Source organism: Phyllobates terribilis, unplaced genomic scaffold (assembly GCF_046119375.1).
Source record: "Phyllobates terribilis strain yellow unplaced genomic scaffold, ASM4611937v1 Scaffold_11__3_contigs__length_659146591, whole genome shotgun sequence".
Lineage (NCBI taxonomy): Eukaryota > Metazoa > Chordata > Amphibia > Anura > Dendrobatidae > Phyllobates > Phyllobates terribilis.
Genome location: NW_027362771.1, coordinates 233,382,725 through 233,402,310, shown reverse-complemented (window position 1 = coordinate 233,402,310; position 19,586 = coordinate 233,382,725). Strand labels below are relative to the sequence as shown.

The following is a 19,586-nucleotide window of genomic DNA, read 5'->3' as shown; positions in this document are numbered from 1 at the left end:
AAAACCTCCTTAAAAAGTGCTGAAAGATCAACCTTTAAAATGTCCCAGAAGATCAGATAAAATCCTATGGGAAGACCATCTGCTCTTGGAGCTTTACCTTTTGAAAAACTTTTAAAAACACTAAAAAAGTTCTTCTAAACCAATATCCCATACTAAAAACTCCTGATCTGACTGATCAAGTTTAAAATCTAAGACATTAAGAGCATCTTGTAAAAAATAATCATTCATACTTTTCTCACTAAAAAGGAGTTGGCAAAAATCAAAAGCCACCTTCTTCATACCTTGTATAGTAGACTCCACAACTAATCAAGTAATCGCCTCTTTTCTCTGCATAGCTTTTTTTTAAAAATAAATGCGTACATTTTTCATCTTCTTCTAGCTACTGCACCCTTGAATTAAAGATTATTTCTCCCCCTTTCAGCTCTAAAACAGTATGTATTTCTGCTTTTAAGCATCAATATCTTCTTTTACCTCCAACCCTATCTCTTTGAATTTGTAAAGTGTCTGCAGTCTAGTGTTTAAATGAAAAAAAATTGTTTTTTTCTGTCTTGCTTTCTTTCTCCCTGCAGTGATAAAAAAAACCTAATTTTATTTTTAATCTTTTCCCATCAAGACCCCATCCTTATATAAGGAGGCCTATGTTGTCTCCACTCCTGGTGGGCTGTACAAAAATCCAACCTTATCTGAGGATCCTCCAGCAGATGCACCCCCAAACACCACAGCCCTTTATTTATTCTCTGTTGTCCTTGGTACTCAATCTGAAATTGAAAAAATTAGCAGTCGTAAAATTAATTAGACATTGGATCAAACAACACAGGCTTAAAATCCACAGCTAAAAACATGAGGTCGATCCTGGAGGCAACTCCCCGACTGGACCACATAAAACTCGGGTCCGTTGGCGAAAGAGACCTCCAGGCATCACATAACTTAAAATCAGTATGAACGTTTTGAAGCAGGAAACATGATTTGTCCAACTTACGAAGTGGGTCCCTTCCATCTCCACACTTGCTGACACTGAGGCAATTAAAGTCCCCACCTGCCAGGAGAGGAGAGGACCTGACACAAAACACAGGCAACATTTCAAATAACTGGAGGAACATATACATTAATTATACAAAAGCTAAAATTATTAACATACAGTACAGACCAAAAGTTTGGACACACCTTCTCATTTAAAGATTTTTCTTATTTTCATGACTATGAAAATTGTACATTCACACTGAAGGCATCAAAACTATGAATTAACACATGTGGAATTATATACTTAACAAAAAAGTGTGAACAACTGAAACTATGTCTTATATTCTAGGTTCTTCAAAGTAGCCACCTTTTGCTTTGATGACTGCTTTGCACACTCTTGGCATTCTCTTGATGAGCTTCAAGAGGTAGTCACCGGAAATGGTCTTCCAACAATCTTGAAGGAGTTCCCAGAGATACTTAGCACTTGTTGGCCCTTTTGCCTTCACTCTGCGGTCCGGCTCACCCCAAACCATCTCGATTGGGTTAATGTCTGGTGACTGTGGAGGCCAGGTCATCTGGTGTAGCACCCCATCACTCTCCCTCTTGGTCAAATAGCCCTTACACAGCCTGGAGGTGTGTTTGGGGTCATTGTCCTGTTGAAAAATAAATGATGGTCCAACTAAACGCAAACCGGATGGAATAGCATGCCGCTGCAAGATGCTGTGGTAGCAATGCTGGTTCAGTATGCCTTCAATTTTGAATAAATCCCCAACAGTGTCACCAGCAAAGTTCTTTAGCCCAAACAAGTCTCTTCTGCTTGTTGCCTATCCTTAGTAGTGGTTTCCTAGCAGCTATTTTACCATGAAGGCCTGCTGCACAAAGTCTCCTCTTAACAGTTGTTGTAGATATGTGTCTGCTGCTAGAACTCTGTGTGGCATTGACCTGGTCTCTAATCTGAGCTGCTGTTAACCTGCGATTTCTGAGGCTGGTGACTCGGATAAATGTATCCTCAGAAGCAGAGGTGACTCTTGGTCTTCCTTTCCTGGGAGGGCCCTCATGTGAGCCAGTTTCTTTGTAGCGCTTGATGGTTTTTGCAACTGCACTTGGGGACACTTTCAAAGTTTGCCCAATTTTTCAGACTGACTGACCTTCATTTCTTAAAGTAATGATGGCCACTCATTTTTTTTACTTAGCTGCTTTTTTCTTGCCATAATACAAATTCTAACAGTTGTAAGGCAGCGCTAGTCATCATGCTGGGGGATACTCGCTGCACCGGGTCAATTAAAGCACACCAGGCAACACCTTTCCGGTAGTTCACAATCCAGCAGTTTATTGCACTTCATAACTGCTTATCACACAGTCCATTTTCAGCGTCTCACCGGCATGTTTACACACATAACATCCAGGAGCATTTCAAGTGGCGGACAGGCCCACTTGGCTCCAGTTACAGCCTTCAGCAAAGTCACTTATATCAATGTCCATATAACGCAGTGTTTTTACCTTTGCCAGGTCATAGCTGCTTCAGTCCGCTTTGTTCTGCCACAGCTGTGGCTCTAAGGCTTACCAAACATGGTCTCCAGCCCTTTTGCCCTCCAAGGCTACTGGCATCTCTCACACACACATGGATCCAGCCTTCGTACCTTCCAGGCTTCACCAGGCTTCACCAGGCCTCACCAGGCCTCACTAGGCCTCACTAGGCCTCACACTAACGGTGTCCCACACAGGGAACAGGCCTCACGCCTTTCACACCTGTCTCAAATCTACCAGGTTTATATATCCTCTACAGCACAGACAGGACCTGTGCTGATGTCACAGTCATGTGATCTGACCTTCTGTGTGCGCAGGCCCTGTGCGATGTCAGTCATGTGACCAGTCACCTGAGGGAGGTACATGGTCGGCCAAAACACACCCTGGACCATTACAGTAATGCCGCAAGCCGCTGCATTACATATCCCCCACCTCTGTTCAGACTTGTGGGGTTGAACACATAATATACGCAATCACCTTATAACCCACAGTTCACACAGAGACCATGTACTTGACAATTGCGCTGCTCAGCCTCTGGAACATTAGTCATCGACATTAACCCATTCCTTAGGGACCTACCATCTGTCATTGTCACTGACTTCGTCAAGTCACCTTTCCAGGTCGTAACCTTGTCAGACCTTCCCCGCTCCCAGCGGTCAGTCGTAACCTTGTCAGACCTCCCCCGCTCGCTGCGGTCAGTCGTAACCTTGTCAGACCTCCCCTGCTCCCAGCGGTCAGTCGTAACCTTGTCAGACCTCCCCCGCTCCCAGCGGTCCATACAGCAGTGTGACTCACACTCCCTGGTATCTAAGGTCCGGTTAGACTCCGTACTGTCCCGTACTCTATTGGGTCGTTTGTATGGGCCTCTCAAACCTGAGTTACTGGAGGTCTCACTACCTCTAAACCCACGCCCACTACTCTCAGGACATCTTGAAAGGTCCCTAACTTCAGCTGTAGCTGTTATTTAGGGGGCCCTTTCTCTGTCTGGTCTCACAATTTCTAGACGGCTGCCATCTTCTGCTGCTCAGGCGATGCTGCCTTTCCATTTGCAGTCTGGTGAGATTCAACTGTTCTACCTCTCGCAGGTAGGTCACTCGGTACTCAAACATCATGAGTATATATGCAAGATTTTCTTCCTTTCCTACAGCGGAGAATGACACCATGCCGTCTTCATCTGGTATCCAGTCCTGACGATCACGTGGACTGCTTACTTTCATCACGCCAGACTTCTTTACCATTATTTGCATGGCTTGGCCATTTCTCCCAATGAGCTTTCTCACCAGAACCTGAGGCACCCGGATGACCTCTTCCCGCAGACTGTGAGCTTTTCTCATAAGCTCCAGTTGTCTAACGGCTTGTTCCGTCTTCAACCGGAGAAACCGCTTCGTGGGAATACATCGCCAGTGCATGTCACTTAGGGTCGCCACCCTCTTCACTATGACTTCGGTCGTGGACAGGACCACCAGCTGTTTAGCTTCTGAGGTCGAGTACACCTTACAGGCTCCCACGGCCTTCTTAAACTCTTCATGCACGGACTCACTGGTGCATTCTTCTCTCAAATCATTGGGTACATCTATGAGGCACTTGTACCGAGATGTTTCTGTCTCATCAGTGGTTTCCAAATGATCATCTAGCTCCGGTTTCAGGGGCAACTGACTTTCAGCTTCCTCACCCTGTATGCTTCCCCTGAGCTGACTCACAGCTACAAATTCACAAACTTACGTCTTGACCACTTCCATTTCATATTTATCTTCTGTTAACACTCTCTTAGCTCTCCTCAGGTCCACCTTCTCATGGTATAAGGGAGTGAGTGCAACTCGTTTGCCCTTTTCCTTCTCCAAGGAGGCCTCGTTCACTGAGTGATACTTTGCTAGGCGACCTTTGAGCTCGAAAACTTTTTCCTCTAGCTCAGCTACTCGCCTCTCAGCAGCCCATCTCTGAAGCTCTTCCTGCTTCAACTGTTCCTTTAACAGTAGAGTTCTCTCACACCTATCTGTCTCCAATGTGCCCACTCGGCTCTCAACAGCCAGTCTCTCAAGCTTCTCTTGCTTCAAATAGGCTTGTAGTGTCTCCTTGAGCTCCTTGATCTCGGCTCTTACATCCACCGAATCATCCGAGCTCGCATTATTCAAGGAGGTATTTGCTTCATACCTCCCATCTCCAGTGGCCAACTCCTAGCCCTGGACTGTGCCTTCTCCGATAGACTCCTCCATCTGTTTGGGCTCAGCTTCCATCTTGCTGATTCTTTCCTTAAGGCACGACTCTGCACTCTGGAGATTATCACAGAACGTCTACAGCTCCTTCACCTGAGCTTCCAGACCTAGGGTCTTTCTGCGGAAATCATCATTTTCATCACGGGCGTCCTGCAGAGTGGTCTCAACCACTTGGCGCATGTGCTCTGCATCCGCTTTATCATCCTCTAGTTTTTCTTTAACCCTGAGGAGATCCTCATAGTCTCTCTTAAATTGTTGCAGTTCCCGACTGCGTTCACCATATTCCTTCTTGGATTCAAACAGCTCCCGGTTGAACTGTTTGCGCAGTCGTTCTAGGTTTTGTTCACGCCCAGAAACTTCATCCTGCCGCACCTCCTTCTCAAGCTTCAACTGCAAAACCTTCTCCTTGGTTTTGCGGCGGTCCTCCTTAATTTCCTGGAACATTTCCTTCCATTGGTTAACTTCCTCGCTGCTTTCTTCCAGTTCTCGCTGCAAGTTCCTTACAACCTGGTTTATTTTCTGCCGTTCAGACTCCAGGCTCAGCTGGTCTGAGGACACATTCCCCAGGTTTTCCCTTCGTTGCTGCACGTCACTCTGATACTGCTGCCTGATAGGCTCCAGCTCTTGGTCATGACTGGCCGCCTCCTCTTTCAGGGCTGTCAGATCCAGATCCTTCTGACTCGCCCCCTGGGCCGTGGGGCACTCGGATCCGGGCAGTAGGGGAATGATGGGAGTAGTAGTGGCAACTCGGTTCCGTGGCTCAGGGTGGTCAGACCAATGCTAGTCTGCTATGCTCTATTGATAATGTCCGACTACGCCACCTGTGGATTGCGGTTATTAGAAACCGCCGCTGCATGCAGACCGCTGGGGCTGATGATGTGTGCAGCTGGGGTAGTGTGACTCCCCACGGGAAGAGTGAGGCCCCAGGGCAGTATAATGGATGGTGGGAGTGATGGTGGTGAGAGTCCCAGTACCAGTAGTGCTGGAGGCGCGAAGGAGCACGCAGACAACAGGTTGCAGTCCAGGGTCTTTACTAGAACAGGTAAACTGACCCATAAACAGTCCCGGCTGTAATGCACACGCCCGGGTTGAGCGGCGTGTGCGTGTGATTGTAGTGATTCCACTGTACCGTACCGGAGAGTGCCTGGAGGGGCGTAACTAAGTGTCTGCCCGATCCGACCAAGATCGCACGACGGCATACGATGCCAGTGCACCAGGGAGGAACCGAGCAGAGGTACCAGGGTCTACTCCAGGTCAGACTCCGGACACGGCTGTTGGCCCACACCTGGGAATACAGGAACTGGAAGGTTTAGGCTGGCACACTGGTATGCAGACGGGGAGGTACTGGCAGGTACAACAGGTTGGAGCACAGAGAGGATAGAACCCAGTACAGACTGGGACTTCTGGAACAGAACCGCAGAAGCAGTATACAAACACAGCAGGTTGAGAGCAAGACGAGGCCGCCAGGAGTGGAGCAAAGAGTCAGAGCAGAGCGAGGCTGCCGGAGCAGCGAGCAAAGGGTCTGAGCAGAGCGAGACTGCCGGAGCAGCGAGCAAAGGGTAAGAGCAGGGTAGGGCTGCCAGAGCAGTGAGCAAGAGGAAACAGAGCGAGACTGCCGGAGCAGCGAGCAAAGGGTCAGAGCAGAGCGAGACTGCCGGAGCAGCGAGCAAAGGGTCAGAGCAGACTGCCGGAGCAGCGAGCAAGAGGGAGCAGAGCAAGACTGCCAGGGCAGCGAGCAAAGGGGAGAGAGCAGAACGAGACTGCCGGAGCAGTGAGAAAGAAGGAGCAGAGCGAGACTGCTGGAGCAGTGAGAAAGAAGGAGAGAGCAGAACGAGACTGCCGGAGCAGTGAGAAAGAGGGAGCAGAACGAGACTGCCGGAGCAGTGAGAAAGAGCAGAGCAGGACGAGACCGCCTGGAGCGGTGAGCAAGAGCAGAGCAGGACGAGACCGCCTGGAGCGGTGAGCAAGAGCAGAGCAGGACGAGGCCGCCTGGAGCGGTGAGCAAGAGCAGAGCAGGACGAGGCCGCCTGGAGTGGTGAGCAAGAGCAGAGCAGGACGAGGCCGCCTGGAGCGGTGAGCAAGAGCAGAGCAGGACGAGGCCGCCTGGAGCGGAGAACAAGGCAGAGCAGGGGGGACAGGGCTCTGTTCACACGGAACAGACAGGAAGGGAAAGGCAGAGCCATAACCACAGGGTACTTGCAGAGAAGTAGCGAGTGGACCACAAACTCACAAACGGGAGTACAGAGACAACAAGCTGGAGTTAGGTACGAGTTCAGACTCTGCAGAAAAAGGAAAGGAACGGACATAGAGAAAAAACAGGTAAAAGATAGGAGAGAGTTCAGAATACGGCCCCCAGAGAGGCGGGACGAACAGGCAAGGAGCGTGTTCAGACAGGACAGACAAGATACAGGAGCAGGTCTAGGTAATCGGCCCCTAGAAGGCGGGAGGAACAAGCTAGGAGCGTGTTCAGACAGGCCTGGAAATACAGCCTCCAGGATAGGCAGACAAGAGGCAAGGAACGTGTACAGACTGCAGGTTAGGGTACACAGATAGGACACAGTACAGACATGGGAACAGATACTGCAAGACAGGTAACATAGACAGGACCTGGCATGTCAGAGACAAAAGCCAACTGACAGGGCAAGATGCTCAGGCAGGGATTGATTGGAGCAGCTGGGTTAAATACCAGGTGACAGACAGCAATAGGCTGAGGACGCACAAGGGGTGTGACCCACAGCAGGTACAAAAAGCAGGAAGTGATCGGGCGCCGCCCTTAAGCAGCAGAAACAGACACAAACAGACAGCATGGTGGGAAGCCAGAGAGACATTCTCAAGTGCGCGCTCTTGCACAGTGGGAGATGGACCACTATGCAAAGACGCCGCCAGGTATGTTACACCGGCTAGGAGGGGACCTGGATGTCTGAGAGCAATTGGGAGATTGGCCCTGGTCAGGGTGAGGGTGTAGGCCTACCGTGCTTTCTGCGCTCCTTCTGGCTATCTCCTCCTTATAGGGTAACAGCCCACGTTTCCGAGCTTTCCGTGTACTCTCGCCTGTATGGCCTGCGACGTGGGTTCCTTTCTGCTCCCAGCCTGGTAAGGCTTTCCTGGTCCCTTCTGTTGTGGCAAGGCCTTCAGGCTTCTTAGGCCAAGGAATATACAGTCCCCTGCGGACTGGTTATCTGCTGGAGAATGTGGAATCCTCCCAGCCTCAGACACCAAAGTCTGGTAAATTAAGTCCTTTATCTGCCAAGACAGGCTCACTTCGCCTCTTGTCTCTGGCTTGTGGCTCTCCTCCTGCCACACTTCCTCTTAGGTGCAATACAACTTTCTGTCCCTGCTCTGCTCCAGGACACGTCTCAGTGCTGAGACAAGTCATCCAGTTCTCCCTAACCCTGCCCCCAGTTCCAGCTTTTATAGGGGCAGCCTGCTCCCCCTACTGGCCTGAGACAGGAGGTACTGCATGCTAATGTTCCCCTGACTAGAGAACCTCCCCCTTGCACTCAGACACAGCTTTATTATACTTGTGGCATCCAGGCCAGGGTGACACACTTCCGTCTCAGTACTGTACCGGAGGTTGCTACTGGCAACGTCACCTCCTCTTCTGCCTCTAAAGGAGGATCCACACTTGGAACAAAGGCATACAGCATTATATTTTCTGTATTTTCACTTTAAGCAAAGACTACAGGAGCAACATTTATGTGGCCCTTGCGCCGTCGACGACGAGAGGGGGACTTTCTCTCCTCGTCTAGCTCCTCCTGACTGAACTCTCCTTCTACTTTCGTAGTGTCACCGTCAGCTACGGGGTCTGTGTCACTCCCCATGGTTTTGTGGACTAACAGGTCACCTCCCACTTTGACGTCAACCCCTTCTACTGGAGCTACCCCGTTATCAACGGTCAAATTGTCATTTTTAGGCGGTACCAACCCACAACCAGTAACAAATTTTGGTTTTCTATACTCCACGCTCTTGTGAAAATCGCCCCTTTTTTAGACTCCGCCCCATTTTGGACACCCACACCTGTAGGGGATTTTTTTTAAAAAAAAAAAACAGCAATAATCTTAGGACTCAGTTCACAACATCTCTTACCACCTCCCCGGGCACTCTGGGACAATACTGGCGCCCCAGGAGAGTTCACAGAATGGTCCACTGCCGCCATTCTATACAGTGCCAACAGCTCCTGCTACTCCTGCACCATGTCCTGCTGCTGTATTTTCTCAAATGCCTGCTGCTGTGCTTTTGACAGGCACTTTAATCGCTCAATAGCTTCAGTCTCATTTGCTGCTCCTTTCAAAGCCATCTTTATCAGCTCCTGCATTTCTTCAGGACACTCCATCATGTCGAAGAGCGGATGCACTCGGTCATCCAACCACTTCTCCATTCCGTCTGGAGATACTGCTCGATTCATAGTCATCGCGGTACACTGTTCACACTAGACACTTAACATCGCTCCCCCCGAAAAAAAATTTCGTGGCCCCACCGAGCCACAGCAAACCAGGTTTGAGTGCGAGGACAATTTTCATAACCCCGCCGAGTTACAGCCTGATGCTTTAATTTTCGTGACCCCGCCGAGCCACAGCAAACCATGTTTGAGTGCGAAGACAATTTTCGTAACCCCGCCGAGTTACAGCAAGATGCTTTAATCTTCGTGACCCTGCCGAGCCACAGCAAGATGCTTGTATCCACACTCGTCGTCCTGTGCCGTTGCCCCTAACAACCAGGCTGCAGTTGCCCCTAGCAACCGGGCTGCAGTTGCCCGCATTCTTGAACCACATGTAAGGCAGCGCTAGTCATCATGCTGGGGGATACTCGCTGCACTGGGTCAATTAAAGCACACCAGGCAACACCTTTCCGGTATTTCACAATCCAGCAGTTTATTGCACTTCATAACTGCTTATCACACAGTCCATTTTCAGTGTCTCACCAGCATGTTTACACACATAACATCCAGGAGCCTTTCAAGTGGCGGACAGACCCACTTGGCTCCAGTTACAGCCTTCAGCAAAGTCACTTATATCAATGTCCATATAGCGCAGTGTTTTTACCTTTGCCGGGTCGTAGCTGCTTCAGTCCGCTTTGTTCTGCCACAGCTGTGGCTCTAAGGCTTACCAAATGTGGTCTCCAGCCCTTTTGCCCTCCAAGGCTGCTGGCATCTCTCACACACACATAGATCCAGCCTTCGTACCTTCCAGGCTTCACCAGGCTTCACCAGGCCTCACTAGGCCTCACCAGGCCTCACTAGGCCTCACTAGGCCTCACACTAACGGTGTCCCACACAGGGAACAGGCCTCACGCCTTTCACTCTAACGGTGTCCCAGACAGGGAACAGGCCTCACGCCTTTCACACCTGTCTCAAATCTACCAGAGTTTATATATCCTCTAGTGCACAGACAGGACCTGTGCTGATGTCACAGTCATGTGATCAGACCTTCTGTGTGCACAGGACCTGTGCGATGTCAGTCATGTGACCAGTCACCTGGGGGAGGTACATAGTCGGCCAAAACACACCCTGGACCATTACAGTAATGCCGCAAGCCGCTGCATTACACAGTCTATTCAGTAGGACTATCAGCTGTGTATCCACCTGACTTCTGCACAACACAACTGATGGTCCCAACCCCATTTATAAGGCAAGAAATCCCACTTATTAAACCTGACAGGGCACACTTGTGAAGTGAAAACAATTTCCGGTGACTTCCTCTTGAAGCTCATCAAGAGAATGCCAAGAGTGTGCAAAGCAGTCATCAAAGCAAAAGGTGGCTACTAGAACCTAGAATATAAGACATGCTTTCAGTTGTTTCACACTTTTTTGTTAAGTATATAAATCCACATGTGTTAATTCATAGTCTTGATGCCTTCAGTGTGAATGTACAATTTTCATAGTCAGGAAAATACAGAAAAATCTTTAAATGAGAAGGTGTGTCCAAATTTTTGGTCTGTACTGTATATATGTACTAACATTGTCCTGCCTGGTGCAATCTTCGTTACAGAGGAAATCACAATGTTATTACCACAACAGAGCAAACCTACTCCAGCAGCCTTATTTAAGTTTGAGTCGCACCACACCAACGGTCATGACTTCCAATCCTTTTTAAGTTCATCATATCTTACTGCATGTTGCAGACTGCATTCCTGTAATAGACACATATCAAAGTTCAAAGTCTCTAAATAATAAAAAAAGAGCAGCGCTGTGGACAAGGGTTTTTAAAGATCTCACATTCAATGAGAGGCATTTTATAGACGGAATTTAGATAATGGCGGGAAAGAATCATCCAGAATCATATCTTGCTCAGGACTATGATCGACAAATACCTCCAAAATCCCTGACTCCGAAGAATCAAAGGAAATAATGTACTGGGGATCCGAGGATGTAACCGGGTATCCTGCTCCTTCCAGCCACAGATCCCTCACACCCAAGGCAACATCTGGTAAATCTGGATTGACTTCTAAAATGATATCTACTCGCATCTTCTTCCTGCTAGGTGTAACGGGTCTGGGAGGTGGAACCTCTGAGCAACTATACAAGGGGGCAGTCCTTGTAAGGAAGCGGGTGGCTCCCAGGGAAGGCGGGCAGGTAGTCACGGCTAGTGACGGGGACAGTCTCTGGGTAGAAGGGCAGGAGGTCACGGCAAGTGATGGGGACAGTCTCTTGACAGGCGGGTGGTCACGGCAAGTGACGGCAGAGCCTCCAGGTAGGCTAGCAGGCAGGTAGCAGGTGGATGCTCCCAGGTGAGCGGGCAAGAGTCTCTGGACAGGCAGGTGGTCACAGTACGTGACGGCGGAGCCTCCCGGTAGGCTAGCAGGCAGGTAGCAGGTGGATGCTCCTAGGTGAGCGGGCAAAAGTCTCTGGACAGGAAGGTGGTCACAGCACGTGACGGCGGAGCCTCCAGGTAGGCTAGCAGGCAGGTAGCAGGTGGATGCTCCCATGTGAGCGGGCAAGAGTCTCTGGACAGGCAGGTGGTCACAGCACGTGACGGCGGAGCCCCCAGGTAGGCTAGCAGGCAGGTAGCAGGTGGACGCTCCTAGGTGAGCGGGCAAGAGTCTCTGGACAGGCAGGTGGTCACAGCACGTGACGGCGGAGCCTCCGGTAGGCTAGCAGGCAGGTAGCAGGTGGACGCTCCTAGGTGAGCAGGCAAGAGTCTCTGGACAGGCAGGTGGTCACAGCACGTGACGGCGGAGCCTCCCGGTAGGCTAGCAGGCAGGTAGCAGGTGGACACTCCTAAGTGAGCGGGCAAGAGTCTCTGGACAGGCAGGTGGTCACAGCACGTGACGGCGGAGCCTCCCGGTAGGCTAGCAGGCAGGTAGCAGGTGGACGCTCCCAGGTGAGCGGGCAACAGTCTCTGGACAGGCAGGTGGTCACAGCACGTGACAGCGGAGCCTCCAGGTAGGCTAGCAGACAGGTAGTAGGTGAGCGCTCCCAGGTGAGCGGGCAGGCTGGTCCATAGACAGACTGACAGGTGTCAGAAGGCAGACCGTCGGACCGCAGGCTTGCAAGCAGGTAAGCGGATATCAGGCAGGTATCAAGCAGGAATCTGGCAGGTGACTGGCAGGTAACAGGCAGGTGACTGGCAGGTAACAAGCAGGAATCTGGCAGGTGACTGGCAGGTAACTGGTAACGAGACCTGAGGGCTGAAGCAGAGTGAAGGCTTTGCAACAACATTGCTCGGGCACCTCCATTTTGGAGGAGGTGCCTTATATATGGGAGGTCCTCCAGCAATTGGCCGGGGACTCCTTAGGATGGCGCGCGCGGTCCCTATAAGAGAGGGGGAGCGCGCGCGCGCGCCCTAAGCACACTGCCGGGGAAGGAGCGCGTGCCGGAAGCAGCGGGGAGAGAAGCGCAGGAGGACGCCGCGCCAGGAGCGGGGAGGTGAGAGGGACGGCGTCTCTATCAATATGGCTTCCGTCCAGGATTTGGCTCAACGCTTGCAGGGATTGTCTCTGGAGGAGGCCGAGCTCCAGCAACATGTGAGTAGCTGTTCTGGAGCGCATTTTGTGGAACCCAAGGTAGAACTGCCTGATGTTTTTTATGGTAAACAGCAAGATTTTTTTTCCATTAAAAATGCTTGTTTGTTATATTTTCGTTTGAGACCAAGGTCCTCTGGGAATGAATCACAGCGCATTGGTTTTATTATGTCACTTTTGTGCAATGAACCACAAGGGTGGGCCTTTTCTCTCAAACCTAAAGATCCATGCTTAAGGTTGGTAGAAGAATTTTTTTCTGCTATGGGTCTATTATATGACGATCCTGATCGAATCTCATCTGCTGAGGCAGAACTCAGGCATTTGAATCAGGGGTCAGGTGATGTTGAAAATTATTGCACACAGTTTAGAAGGTGGGCTTCAGAAGTCAAACGGAATGATCCTGCTCTAAAATGTCTATTTCTTGCTGGTCTGAGTGAAAGGGTTAAGGATTTGCTAATTGTGTTCCCCACACCTGAGACTCTGCAGGATGCCATGCAATTAGCTGTTCGTGTGGATAGTAGGTTGAGATCTAGGCAGAATGAGGTAAAAACTCCGGTAATGCCAGGTCCTAGTCCACATAAAATCTGCTCAGACAGCAGAGAACCGATGGAGGTTGGGGCGATGTCGCTCCGCTCTCAGGAAAGAGACCGGAGGTTCACCGAAGGATTGTGTCTTTATTGTGGTAAAGCTGACCATTTGATTAAGTATTGTGAGCTTCGTTTAAGTAAAGAAAAAAAAAAAGGTCAGGTACGCCAGTATAGCTTGTTTATGCTCTGCCGGAGTATTTCTTTCAGGGAGTACTACTTTGCAGGAAAATTTGATTGAACTTCAGGTATTTGTGTATTGTGGTTCAACACTTAATGTGATTGATAAAGGGTTTTTGGAAAAACTTAAATTGAAGTCCAAACCTTTGTCATCACCTATTTCTGTGATTGCAATTGATAATACTCCCTTGAAATGTATTACTCACAAGGTTTTGGACTTGGTTGTATTAAATAATTTACCCTCTCCGGTCGTTCTAGGATTGCCTTGGTTAAAACTGCACAATCCTTTGCTGGACTAGTCTACTAATATGATAAAGTCTTGTAGTCCGAAGTGCTATGATTAGTGATGAGCGAGTATGTTCTGTTAACCCTTTCGGCGAGTATGCTCAGGCCGAGCACCAAGTAGTTACAGCTGCTCAGTGTTATGTTTGAATCACTCCCGTGTGCATGATTTGCGACTGTTTGACAGCTTTAGTACATGTAAGGAATGTCTATTTCTTACACATTCCTCACATGTATTAAAGTTGTCAAACAGTCGCAAATCATGCACATGGGAGTGATTCAAACATAACACCGAGCAGCTGTAACTACTCGGTGCTCGGCCCGAGCATACTCGCCGAGAGGGTTAACAGAACATACTCGCTCATGACTAACTATGATAAATGTTGTAATGGTCACATTGCAGCTGTGGAAAAAGGGAATTACCTGTACCTATTCAAGATTTTTGGAGGTTTTTTGCGGAGGAGGAGTCGCAAGTTTTACCTCCTCATAGGGATTATGATTGCGCCATTGAGTTTGTTCCGGGAGCTACTCTTCCCAAGAGTCGCTTGTTTAATCTTACTATCCCTGAAAGAAAGGCCTTGGAGGAGTATATACAGACTAGCCTGGCTGCTGGTCATATTAGACCTTCTAAGTCGCCTGTGGCAGTTAGATTTTTCTTTGTTAAAAAAAAGGACGGGGGTTTACGTCCATGTCTGGATTTTCGTGAAATTAATAAGATTACCGTACGCAATTCCTACCCATTGCCGTTAATTTCTGACTTGTTTAACCAGTTAGTGGGGGCCAAGTGGCTCTCTAAGATTGATCTCCGGGGGCATACAATTTGTTACTAGTGAAGGAGGGTGATGAATGGAAAACTGCTTTTAACACTCCGGTAGTTCATTTTGAGAATCTGGTGATGCCTTTTGGTCTTGCCAATGGACCTGCATTTTTTCCCAACCTTATTAATTACATCCTGAGACCTTTGATTGGTAAGAATGTGGTTGTGTATTTAGATGACATTTTGATTTATTCGTCAGATCTGGAGTCCCATTGGCAGAGTGTATGTGAAGTTTTGCAGTCATTGAGTGATAATTCACTCTTTGCTAAGCTGGAGAAATGTGAGTTCGCTGTGCAGAAAATTAGTTTTTTGGCCTTCATTGTCTCCAGCGATGGCTTTGAGATGGACCCAGTAAAGGTTCAGGCTGTGCAGGAATGGTCTAGGCCTATTGGTTTGAAATCTATACAGAGATTTTGGGGTTTTGCCACTTATTACAGGAAATTCATTAAGAATTTTTCAGTAATTGTTAAGCCTCTAACCGATCTCACCAGGAAAGGTGCGAATACGGTCCAGTGGACTACTGAGGCCATTGAAGCGTTTAAGTATCTCAAAGAGAGGTTCAGTTCTGCCCCTATCCTTATGCAGCCTGATGAGAACAAGCCTTTTTTGGTCGAGGTCGATGCTTCATCGGTGGGGGTCGGAGCAGTTTTGTCTCAGGAGAACAGGGATGGAGAACATCCTTGAGCCTTCTTTTAGAAAAAAATTTCGGAAACCAAACTGAATTATGATGTTGGAAATCGGGAAAACTCGCATTTGAACATTGGCGTCATTTTTTGGAAGGCGCTAGATTTCCTATTCAGGTTTTCACAGATTATAAGAATTTGATCTATCTGGATGCTGCCAGGCGCTTGAATGCCCGTCAAGCTAGGTGGGCGCTTTTTTTTTCTCGGTTTCATTTTTCTGTTACCTATATCCCTGGTACTAAGAATGTTAAAGCTGATGCTTTATCTCGCAGATTCTCTCCTACGGTTGGTGCCGAGGAGGAGGAGAATATTTTACAGAAAGGAGTTGTGGTGGCGGCATTGGAGTCCGTTTTGGAGAATGGGATTCTGAAAGCTCAAGATGATGTTCCATCTAACACTCCCCATGGGAGGTTGTTCGTGCCTAGAACCTTTAGGAGAGATTTGTTTGTGGAGTGTCATGAGTCTCGGTTGGCAGGTCATCCATGAATTTCAGAGACTTAGAGACTTATCAGTCGCAGTTTTTGGTGGCCTGGATGGCAGAAAGAAGTCATCAAGTGGGTGCGTCAACGTACTGTGTGTGCTAGGTCAAAGGCTTCATATACTCCTGCTGCGGGGTTGCTTTGCCCTCTGGAGGTTCCTAGTGTGCCTTGGACGCATCTCACAATGGATTTTATTACTGATCTGCCTGTGTCCGAGGGTTTTACTGTCATCTGGGTGGTCGTGGACTGTTTTAGTAAGATGTGTCATTTGGTTCCATTCATTAAGTTGCCCTGCGCCAAGACACTCGCTAAGGCGTTTGTTAAGGAGATTGTCAAGCTTCATGGCGTTCCCACAGATATTGTTTCTAATAGAGGATCTCAGTTTGTGGCTCGCTTTTGGCGTGCTTTTTGTGACAGGTTGGGAGTCCATTTGTCATTTTCATCTGGGTATCATCCTGAGTCTAATGGACAGACTGAAAGAAAGAACCAGGATGTGGAACAGTTTTTGCGTTGTTTTGTGGCGGACAATCAAGAGGTGTGGTCTGAGTTTCTGCCTCTCGCAGAATTTGCTCATAACAATCATACATCCTCCTCAGCTGGGTGTTCTCCTTTTTTTGTTTTACTGGGAGACATCCGTCTTTTGGTTCGTTCTCCAAATTGGGATCGGTGGTGCCAGAGGAGGAGAATTTTTCCGGTGATTTGGAGAGAGTTTGGACTAATGTACGTTGCAACCTTCAAGAGGCTAACAAGAAGTCGAAGAAGTATTTTGACAGGAAACGAAGGGAGGTTTTGTTTACTGTGGGTGACATGGTTTGGATGTCCTCAAGGAACTTGCGGTTGAGGATTCCCTCTAAAAAACTAGGTCCTACGTTTGTGGGTCCATTTAAAGTGCTTCAGGTTGTTAACCCGTTTGCTGTTAGGTTGGATGTCCCTTCTTCCTGGAAATTTAATCCTGTGTTTCATGTTTCCTTGTTGAAAAAAGCTGATGTATCAGATAGGGATGCCACTGTTACAGTTCCTCCTAGGGTGGAAGACGGCGAATATGAAATATTTCTTATCTTGAATTCTAGATGGCATAGAGGAAGATTACAGTATCTCGCCTCCTGGAAGGGTTTCGGTCCCGAAGATAACTCCTGGTTAAGGGCGGATGATGTCTCTGCTCCTAGGCTTGTTAGAGCTTTCCACAAGAGGTTTCCGGATAGGCCTGGGCCTGGAGGATCCGGAGGATCCTCATAAAAGCGGGGGTACTGTTAGAACCTTCCTGTTTGTTTTTTCCATCTTGTGTTTTGCGGTCACGTGACCATCTGCCTTTATATTCAAGCTCCGCCCTTTTGGCTGTGCTGAACTTCAGTGTTGTTTGACTGTTTTGCTAGCCAGGTGCTTCTGTGCCTATCTCTGTCAGTTCGCTTGGTCCTTCTGGGACCTTTAGTACCTTTTTGTCTGTTTATCTTTTTGTGTTCTGCAACAACTTTCTCTGTTCAGGAGGTGTCCCATTTTTGTTCCAGTCCTTAGTTCTTTTAGGGACCCCTTCCCTTTATGCATTATGTCTTCGTTCAGACTATCCGAGGACTAAGGCGGGTCTGTTTGCAAGGAACAGGCAGCCCGCTACATTGTAGGGATTCAGCTTAGTCTTACTGTAGGGATAGCTTTCCCCCTTCTTTCCTTAGTACTTGTTGCAGATCATAACAGCTGAAGGTTGTTCTGCAAACTAAAGATGGCTGCTACCCCCCAGCCAGATAAATGCAAGGGGCCCATTGTGACATGCACAGTGTTCCATTCACTGATTCTATCTACTGTATGCAGTCTGCCTGGCTGGCTGAAAAGCAATAGTACGCTCAGGCAGACAGACATAGTCAGCACTTTAAAACAACACCACAAACCAAAGTTGAGCAGTTGAGCATTTTTTAATCCTCAGCAATACAAGAAAATTAATAAAAACCAAAAACAAGCAAAATACCCAAATAACTGAAAGTAAATGGATAAATCGCACAGTGCAAAAATAATGATAAATATTAAAGGGTATTTAGTTAACATAATTTTGATCAAAATAATGTAAAAGCCATCCCACCACGTCACGGTAACCCTTATGGGACAGTCCTAACTCTAATATTAAAGCCTTACCATTAGTCAAGTGACATACATATGGATAAGGGCAGAGAGACTGAACCCGTAGTAGAAGCATAGACCTGAGGCAGAATGAACCTTTCAGCTCAGACAAAGGGCGGCCACACCCTTATATGCACTAAAGCACACTAAACTGCAAAGAAAAAACCTGGGAGTCTGAACTGAAACGTAAATTGATGTGCATGCAAAATGTAAATGTATGTTCACATAAGGCCACTAGACAGAGAAAAACCAAAAACAAGTTCTGCTAACTAAAGATGGCTGCTACCCCCCAGCCAGATAAATGCAAGGGGCCCATTGTGACATGCACAGTGTTCCATTCACTGATTCTATCTACTGTATGCAGTCTGCCTGACTGGCTAAAAAGCAATAGTACGCTCAGGCAGACAGACATAGTCAGCACTTTAAAACAACACCACAGACCAAAGTTGAGCATTTTTTTATCCTCAGCAATACAAGAAAATTAAGAAGTCAGTGCTCTACCCCAGAGGGAGCCAGCATTTCACTAAATAAATCATAGCGCCAAAAAAACAAGGAAAAAACGTACTTGATAGGTCGGTTGAATTAAAACAATAGCAGCTGATGACAAGGGAGCTGGCTTGATAGGTGGTGTGTGTGCAACAATGTAGCAAAGGACAAGTACATTGTTGCATTTTATCACACCTGTAGCAAGCAGCCAAAACCTTGTCTGACTGTTCATCAAAAATGAAGGGATAGATAAGAAAGATAAATAGATGATAGATAGATACATGATAGCTAGATAGAAAGATAACAATACATTACAAATTGAATACATTACATTACATTACATAGGTAAAAGCAATGCACACACACTAAATGTAGCAGAGTTGGTCAAGTCCAGTTGAAACAAGTTTGTCATCTGGCTTGTGTAATGTTTAACCTTAAAAAGCAATTGAAGGAAAAAAAAAGAGCTAACAAAAAATTCCCCAAAATTCAACAATCAATCAAAATAATCAAGATACATTGCTTTCAATTCATTCTGTTTTTGGAAACTGGATTAGGAAAGGATTGCACCGGTCCTGGAGGTTCTGTAATTCCAGGTCAATGCGTGGAGTGGACAGAGCAAGCTCTTTTGCTATCTCCCTGTTCTAAAAATCCATTTAATATACAACCCCTGGCAAAAATGATGGAATCACCGGGTTCGGAGGATGTTCATTCAGTTGTTTAATGTTGTTGAAAAAAAGCAGATCACAGACATGGCACAAAACTAAAGTCATTTCAAATGGCAACTTTATGGCTTTGGAATCATGAAAAACAAACATCCAAAAGAACACTCCAATACATCACTAATATTTTGTTACACCACCTCTGGCTTTAATAACAGCTTGCAGTCTCTGAGGCATGGACTTAATGAGTGACAAACAGTACTCTTCATCAATCTGGCTCCAACTTTCTCTGATTGCTGTTGCCAGATCAGCTTTGCAGGTTGGAGCCTTGTCATGGACCATTTTCTTCAACTTCCACCAAAGATTTTCAATTGGATTGAGATCCGGATTATTTGCAGGCCATGACATTGACCTTATGTGTCATCTTTCAAGGAATGTTTTCACCATTTTTGCAGGATGGCAGGATGCATTATCATCTTGAAAAATTATGTCATCATCCCCAAACATCCTTTCAATTGATGGGATAAGAAAACTGTCCAAAATATCAATGTAAACTTGGGCATTTATTGAAGATGTAATGACAGCCATCTCCCCAGTGCCTTTACCTGACATGCAGCCCCATATCATCAATGACTGTGGAAATTTACATGT

At 47.5% G+C, this 19,586-nt stretch overlaps 1 protein-coding gene and 1 pseudogene across 1 annotated transcript in view; one reads left to right on the top strand and one right to left on the bottom strand.

The window, feature by feature from the left end:
• SLC23A1 (solute carrier family 23 member 1) overlaps nt 1-19,586 on the top strand; it is a 457,722-nt gene that overhangs the window by 30,988 nt on the left and 407,148 nt on the right. The window lies entirely within an intron of this gene.
• Nucleotides 18,833-18,962, bottom strand: LOC141168076 (U2 spliceosomal RNA; annotated as a pseudogene).